This window comes from Silene latifolia, chromosome 5 (genome assembly GCF_048544455.1).
Source record: "Silene latifolia isolate original U9 population chromosome 5, ASM4854445v1, whole genome shotgun sequence".
NCBI classification, from domain to species: domain Eukaryota; kingdom Viridiplantae; phylum Streptophyta; class Magnoliopsida; order Caryophyllales; family Caryophyllaceae; genus Silene; species Silene latifolia.
In genome coordinates this window covers 68,371,640-68,380,593 of record NC_133530.1, presented here as the reverse complement: position 1 = coordinate 68,380,593, position 8,954 = coordinate 68,371,640, and the positions used below count along the sequence as shown (strand labels likewise).

Here is an 8,954-nt window from a genome sequence, read left to right as displayed (position 1 = left end):
CTTCTCATTCTTCTTGAACTTCCCCTTGCTCTTGGTGCTTATGTTAAGCACATTCTTAGGTGGGTTAACATTTAACCCCATGCCTCTTTCGGCTTGCACAAGTAACTTAATTTAACCTCTTAAAAATTAATATTATTAATACTAGAATAATATTAATTTAACTAAACAATATTAATTTAACTAAACATTGACCCAAAACTATTGTTTTGTCCTCTTGAAATTTCGGTCAAGAGGGGAGGAATATTGGAGTAATTTATCTCTCTAAAATTCTTTTGTTTTTTTAGATGTGCAAGAATGAATAATACACTAGTTTTGCATGTAGTGTATATTAGGTAAATTATAGAGAAAAACCCTTGGCTTTTCTCTATGACAAAACCGGGTGGGGTGGGGTGGTAATGGCCAATGCATGATCAAGGTGCTCTTCACAAAAACAACTAGGTTTGCATGGCTATCCATTAGGTTAATGATTATGCTTTCCACTTAAAATAATCAACACAATATTTAGCCTAATACACCCTATATTTCGGTCCATTTAAGATAAAATGGATTCCATTTTATCTTTGTCAATTTATCACATGTAACATGTTCCATGACCTTATGTATATAAAATGTATTTTTAACAAGTAAAAATCAACATATTAATAAAATATGTCACTTATAAAATTTAACCTAGTAATTCATAATTACTTGTACCGTAATGGGTTCCCGAGTCATAAATTACAACATTCTGTATTTATAAAAATCAATTCATTCTGTTTCAATTGTTTTCGTAAACAATAATTTCATCTAAGTAATAAAACAATTCGATTACTTAGACCGTATCTTATTTTATCAAATTACAATGAGACACGTAAATATTACTTCCAAAATCGTCCGTCAATTTTAAGTAATTTAATTAACCTGTATCGTCATACGATCAATTAAATAATCAATTAAGAGTGTTATCCTTTAGGTATGACCTAAGGGGATCAACTGATCACCACCGTCGCACGACAGTAATGTCAAACTCTAGTCAGCCAATCATTACCGATATGTGTGAACCAGTTGATAGTAAAATATTACTTCCCACATGTATTCTTAAAATGAGACTTAAACATGTGATCCTCATGATCAACAGTTGTGATCGCATTATTGTCGGAGGACACATATTCCAACATCCTCAACTTTTCTTAAGGGTCTTAATAGTCATTTAAGCCCTTAGTAACCCTAATCTTTGTACCTAATCTTTAGTATAAATTCCCCTTTGTACTACCAAGATTAGCATGTCATCTTAATCTTATCTTAATCAAGTCTTAATACTCTCTTAATCTTGTAATCAACTCTTAATTTAGCATTAATACAAATCTCATTTCTTAATATTTCCTTAATTTGTCTATTGTTCATCATTTATTTTGGGTAATTAGAAGATTATTTGGGTTTATTTGGAGGATTAACAACCTTCCATAAATCATCAAGTACTTCTATTATTCTTTGTTTTATTATTAGGAATCATCTTTATAGGTATAATTCTCTCTTAATCCTTTTTAATTATTGTTAATCATCTTCATTTGTTCATCATGTTTTGTCTTGCTAGTATGATTGACAACCTTGTTAGCATGTTAAACTTGATAATGAGTGAGTAGTTTCCTTAACTAGGGTTAATGGGGAATTAGGGGAAACCAACATGGGGATTGATTCATGCTTAATCTAATATGTTTTTATAATTAATTTGCTTGCTTGTTGTGATTCCAACTTATGCACATGTTATGTTTGATGAAATGTGAGCCTATGAATCCTTGCATTTTTTACCCATCACTTATCTTTTCAATGAGACTTGTAAGACATAAACCAACTCGAGTCTCATTAGACCATGCATATAGTTCGATAGGGAGGCTTAAGTCGAGTTGTAGGTATTGTACAATCTAATCGATTCGACTCCGGGACCCAAACCTTCTTAGGGATTGTAAGATATACACTAACTCGATCCCAGCACAACAATAAGTGATTGCATCTAGTTGAGAACATGTTTGTATGATCAAATCCCATGAATCCCCTATGAACCCATGACAACCTAGTACTTTTAATTAATTGTTTACATCTCATTTTAATCATCTTGCTTGTTTTTATTACTTTATTTACATTGTTGATTAGTTTAGTTGATCTCCTACCTCAACCCAAATTGTGACACCCCTAGACACAACCATTTGCAATTGAAAATCTTACATCAATACCCGTCCCTTGGGATCCGACCTTTACTTACCTCTTTACTAAGAGTAGAGTAGTTTGTGAAGTTATAAATATTGTTTTGGTCAAGGTAACTTTTGACGACGAGTACAAAACCGACGAACCAAAAATGGCACGGTTGCCGGGGACGGTGTTAACTTGATTTGATTTTCGTTGATTGTTTTTAGTTGTGTCTTTCTTTACCTTGGGCAAGTAAAACTCCTCAAGATTTGTTCTAATTGTTTCGAGTTGTTTGATATTTTGCATGTCTAGGAGATCACAAGGTAACTTGTTACCCATTGATCTTGAAATTGAAAGAACTTTGACCAACAATAGAAGATTTGCTAGAAATAATTTGAGAGGTATTGGTGAGATTGTGGACATTCAACCAAACAATATTGAGTTTACCAACCCTTTTGCAAGAGAAGGAGAGGATAACCCAACACAAAACCAACCACAAAATCAACCCACAATGCATAAATTTTCATCACATTTCGTACCAACCGAGGAGAACCTACCAAATGGTACTCCCACACCACAACATTTATCCGGTAATTTCATTGCAAAATCCGCATTCATACAATTAGTTGAGAGAATTCAATTTGGGGGGATGCCTAGTGAAGACGCTCATTCTCATATGGAGACTTTTTGTGACTACTGTGATGCGATTTCTCAAGCCGGAGTTACTCAAGACCAAATTCGATGGGTCTTATTTCCTTTTTCTTTGATTGGTATCGCGAAAGATTGGTTAAAGAGCCTAGATAAGGCTACTCTTGGTATTGACTCTTGGAAGAAATTGGCACTTGCTTTCTACAAAAATTTCTATCCTCCGGAAAAGACTAACATATTGAGAGCCCAAATCACCGGGTTCAAACAAAGGGACGAAGAATCTTTGTATGAAGCATGGGAGAGATTCAAGGATACTTGCCGATCTTGTCCACATCATGGACTTAGCGAGTGGTTCCTTGTAAAACAATTTTGGAATTGTCTATATGAAGACTCCCGAAACATTCTCAATATGGGATCAAATGGTATGTTTACCGAAGTTGATGATAATCAAACATGGAACAAGTGATGTGAACATTATTTGCGCACATTTAATTCCCTAATTGAGCCTATTTTGCATACTATTATAGCATTTCATGGCCATTTTATCCGTCAAAACCTTCCTATTTGCTTTTCTATCGCATTTCATATGTTTTGTAGAAAAGGAGATAATAAGGCGGAAATTCCCGTCTTTCGTGCATATTTGGAAGCTTATTGATGATATTAGATGGACTAGTATGAAGAGGAGGCAAGAATGATGACCAAAGATGTAGGAATAAAGTGTATATAGAAGGATCAAAGGGTTAAAAATAAGAATGACGAGAGGGAAGGCATTATAAGAAGAAATCGCTCGAAAACCGAACCAAGGGTTGCTCCTTTGGCTCTGAAAATATGCTAGATAGAACGGCGGCGGCTTTTGAATCACTCCAATAGGAGTCCGGATGAGAAAATGACGTCCGTTTTACAATCCGAGCTCAAACAAAGAAGCTGTGCTGCAATCCGCGCTTCCCGAGACAGAAGACGCCCGTCTTCCCTACAAGACGCCCGCCTTCCCCACAAGATTCCCTGGCAGAACCTCTAGAAGACGCCCGTCTTCTCCCAAAGACGCCCGTCTTCCCCTCTTTTTGCCCGCCCGTCTTGCTCCAAATCCGCCCGTCTTCCCCTGCTACAATCCGCCCGTCCCGACACCAATACGCACGGATTCCAGTCCAACACAAATCCGTTTCTTCAAGCTTCAAAGAAATATGCCCTTCCTTCGAAAAATACCGGCGTCTCCCTGCTCAAATCTCAAAAGTGTAATTACTAGTTTAGCCTTAGTTAACCTAATGAATCCTTACTATAAATACCCCATTTGTAAATAATCAAGGGGGGAGGTTGGATTAACATCTTTTTAGCTAGAACAAAATCCTTCTTTAGATTAGATTAGGAGTAGATTAGAATAGACTACTTTTTAATCTTTCCACAAATCTCACATTAATCTCTCCTTAAATTATTGTTCAAGTTTGTTACTTTTGGGTAATTGAAGATTATTGGGTTATTATTGGGAGATTGACAACCTTCCATCAATCAATCAAGTTTCTTCTATTATTCTTTGCTTTATTATTTGGATCATCATAAGTTGGTATAATTCCTTTACTCTTTACTCTTTATTGTTTATTTCCTCATTCTCTTATCATGTTTTCACTTGTTGTAATGATTGACACCATTAATGACATGTTCTCCATGATAATGAGTGAGTAGTCTCTTTCGCTAGGATTAATGGGTAATTAGGGAAACCAACATGGGATTGATTCATGCTTAATATAATATGTTTTCATAATCAAATTGCTTGCTTGTTGTGATGTCAACTTTATGCACATGTTATGTTTGATGAAATGCTAAGCCTATGAATCCTTGCATTTACAACCATCTCTTATCTACTCAACATGACTTGTAAGATATAAACCAACTCGAGTCTTGTTAGACCATGAATAGAAGTTGAATAGGAGGAAACTAAGTCGACTTGTAGGTGTTGTACAATCTAATCGATTCGGCTCCGGGACCCAACCCTTCCTATGAATCGTAAGACATAAACCAACTCGGTTCCTTCACAACATTAATTGCTTGCAACTTTGTAAACATGTTTGTATGATCAACACCATGAATCCCCTATGACCCCATGATATCCTAGCACTTTTAGCCATTTGTTTACATCCTTCCTTTTATTGCTTGTTTTACCTTATTGTTTGCATTAGTCTAGACACAACTACAAACCCCATCAATTGTGACACTAGCATAAATTGAGATAGATAGACTTAGAACCCAAAGCACACCGTCCCATGGATCGACCTCGACTTACCGCTAACTAGTAGTTTGTTGAGTATTATAAATGTGTTTGATTGGATGTGACCCGACGACATCACCCATCAACAAGATTGAGGAAATGGCGGTCCATAATTCACAATATAGTAGACCTCAGAAGGCTACTAGGGGAGGAAAGCATGAAGTGGACTCTATTACTCAATTGGGTGCTCAACTTAGTGCTCATATTGACACCATTAATTTGAAGTTTGAGAAGGCTATGGCTAAACTTGAAGAGGCCTTCAAATCACCTAAGCAACATGTTAATGCCATGGTGGCATCTTCATCAATTCCAAGAGGAGTATGTGAGAGTTGTGAAACTTTGGGACATGACCAAAGTGAATGTAGGGGAACAAGTGAACAAGTAAATGCTTTCCAAGCATACAAGAGTGGTACCCCTTATTCCAACTATTACAATGAAAACACCAAATTCCATTCAAACCTCTCATACAAAAGCCAAAATGTTCAAAACCCTCAAACAACATACACCCCACCTCCAATGAGAAACCAAGCTCAAAGACCCTTTTACAACCAAAACCAAGGTTATCAAAATCAAACTCCATACAATCAATCCAATGACCAAGGTTTTGATGTTCAAAAAGCGGTCCTCCAAATGCAAAAGAACCAACAAGAATTTTTCACTCAAATGCAAAAAGATAGTCAAGCAAAAGACATCACCATCAACAACATCCTAGCCCACACCAAAATGTTGGAAACCCAAATGTCTTAATTAGCATCTTCTAGCTCTCAAAGACAAAAGAGGCAATTACCACCTTAAAGTAATCCCCCAAGACATGAATCGGTAAGTGTCATCCATTTGAGGAGTGGTACAAGGTATGAAGAGCCAAGGGAGAAAATTGAAGAAGACATTGCGGAGACTAGTGACAAGGAAAGAGTTGTGGAAACGTCTAGGGAAAAATAACCCACCACTCAAGAAGTTTCAAAGAAGAATGAAGAAAAGGCTAAAGAGAAGGAGCCTAATATGATTAGACTTCCATTCCCAAGTCGTTAAGCTAAGCCTAAGTTTGATGAACAACTTGGAAAGTTCATGGAGATTGTGAAGAACTTAGAAGTCTCAATTCCATTCACGGAATTGATCAATCATGTTCCGGCCTACGCAAAGTACATGAAAGATATTCTTACCAAGAAGAAATCCATCCAGAAGCTTGAAACTATTGCTTTCACTAAAGTGAGTAGTGTTATTCTTCAAGGAAATTCACCTCCAAAACTCAAGGATCCAGGAAGTTTCTCCATCCCATGCACTATTGGTGACACTACAATCAACAAAGCTGTATGTGACCTTGGGGTAAGTGTAAGTGTCATGCCATACTCGATAAGCAAGAGGCCAGGAATGGGAGAGCTCAAGTGCACTAATATCACGCTTTAAATGGTGGATCGATCAACAAAGATATCTTTAGGAGTATGGGAAGATGTGCTCGTAAGAATTGACAAATTCTTTATCCCAATAGACTTTGTTATTATTGATATGGAGGAGGATTCCAATATTCCTATCATTTTAGGAAGACCTTTCTTGCACACCGCGGGAGCGGTGATTGATGTGAAACATGGAGAGCTCACCCTTGAAGTGGGAGATGAAACAATCACTTTTAATCTTGACAAGACAATGAGAGCTCCCCGATTGCATGATGAGCCGTGTTTCATGGTTGATCACTATAGCCGAGAAAGTGATAGAAAGAAGTTGGCATCTCAATGCAAAGAACAAGCTATGGGTAACGACTCACCACACATATGGAAGAAGAAAGTGAAAGATACTCCATCCAAAGAGCAAGAAAGTTTCAACAAAGAGAGCTTGAAAAAATCACCCATGACAAGTAAAGAAGAAGGCCTCATTGGCCATGACAAGAAGGAAGAAGAATTGCTCTTGTCAACTCGTGATATTATTGGGGAACAAGTAGATGAAGTATGCTGTCTATGTGATGATGAGTTTGAAGGGATATTCAATCCCTATATCGGTAATGTTATGACCCAAGACCACAATGAATAACAACAAGTGCAAAGGTCTATTGAAGATCTTTATCATGACAATGAACAAGCTTTCGACTACTTCTTCAAGGTATTGAGCAACATCAACAACACCTTGGCCACGCCCCCTTGACATCTCATTTATGGATGAGAGTTTGGTGGAGTCCTCCCTAAACCACCATTTGTAAATATTCTAACCCTATAACTTGCATTTTACATATTGTATTGCATTTTTGTCAATATTGGATTTATATTTTTATGCCTTGATCAAGATTTTCATCATTTCGAGAGAAAGTGAGGGAGGGACTTATATGTTTATTGATGTGTAGTGTTTTGACATAGTGTGGGGATAGCAATTGCCTAGGCTATCCAAGCCTTCGTAGTGCCCCCACAATGAAGACCAAAGGAATGAAGAGTAAATGACACGGGTTATGAAATACCCACGGGTGGAACTGAATTCGTGAGGTAGAGGGACAATCCGAGCGGCCCGACAAGAATCCGCTCGTCCTGAAGACAATTCGAGCGTCCTGGGAAGAATACGCTCATCCTGAGAGAGATGGAAAAGAAATTTTTGGTCTGACTGAAGATCCGAGCGTCTCCAAAGAGAATCCGCTTGCCCCAGTCAAGACGCTCGTCTCTCAAAGAATCCGCTCGTCCTACTGCTGGTAAAATTTGGGATTTCTCCCTGACAAGAAATCCGAGCGTCCTCATAGAAATCCACTCGTCTCCCTTCAGAAAGATGCTCGTCTTCATCAGAAGACGCTTGTCTCAGCACAGTCTTATTTGTGAAGCAAGCTGAAGCACAATTCGAGCGTCCCGACCCAGATCCGCCCGTTTCCCCTGTGCAATTAAAATCCAACGGGATTAAAACCCCACATTTCCCAATTTATTTTACTCATTCAAAACACAAACACATCTCCAAAACCTCCAAAACCCTCAATCCCTCAATCCCTCCATCCACCAAAATCAGTTTTCTCAACCAAATTCACCCAAATTAATTCCAAACTCTCTCAAAACTCAAACAAATCACTCCTTTGTCAACAACAAGCAATTAAAACACCATAATCTTCAAAGTTTGAATCGATTTTTAGGATACAAGGCAAAATTCAACTATCCTAAATCGATTTGGGTCTTATTGAAATTTGAAGAATTCAAGCATATCTTTGGTGTTATTACATAAATGAGAAGATGGCTAGGACAAAAGGTGGAAGCAAGGCACCTCCAAAGAAGAATCTCTCAAAAAGGCAACTAGCTCTACAAGCTTCAAAGGCCTTGGTGGTTCAAAGTTCAAGGATGGAGATTCAAGAGACTGCTCCTCCTATGGTGGAAACTACTACTTCTACTCCGGTTGTTGAGCAACTTGATGATTATCCGGAGGTAATTTTCACATCCGATGCTCATAGGAAGAAATTTATATCCCTTGCTAAGAAATATATTTTACCCACCAAGTTCATATGCCAAGAGACCTTGACCAAATTGGGTGTCTTAGAACAAACAAAGGATTTCTTCGAGTCTATGGGATTGCTTACTTTGTTTAATATGCAAGAGTTGACCTACTCATCCCTCACCATGGAGTTTTTAAGCTCATTGAAAGTTACCAAAGTGGAGACTCGAACAAACATCGAATTCCGCCTCGAGAATGTTGATAGGAAAATGTCTTTTTGCGAGTTTGGTGAAGTTTTTGGCCTTAGCAATGACCCGACTTATATGAAGAAGCCAACCAAATATGATCCCGCTCCCTTATGGAAGGCTATTACCGGGAGAAAGTTTACATCTTAACATGGTTGTCGTGCTCTTTTTGTCCATCACCCGGGCATAAGGGTATGGCACAAGGTTGTTGGGCATACTTTGATTGCTAGGAAGAGAACAAACCACTTCACCGA

At 37.8% G+C, this 8,954-nt stretch overlaps 1 non-coding gene across 1 annotated transcript; it reads right to left on the bottom strand.

Annotated features, from left to right (window-relative positions):
• Positions 1 to 3,046: 3,046 nt before the first annotated feature.
• On the bottom strand, positions 3,047 to 3,153 carry LOC141658154 (small nucleolar RNA R71). Its single transcript, XR_012549056.1, has one exon. It is a non-coding gene; the product is annotated as a small nucleolar RNA R71 (small nucleolar RNA).
• Between the last annotated feature and the right edge of the window lie 5,801 nt (positions 3,154 to 8,954).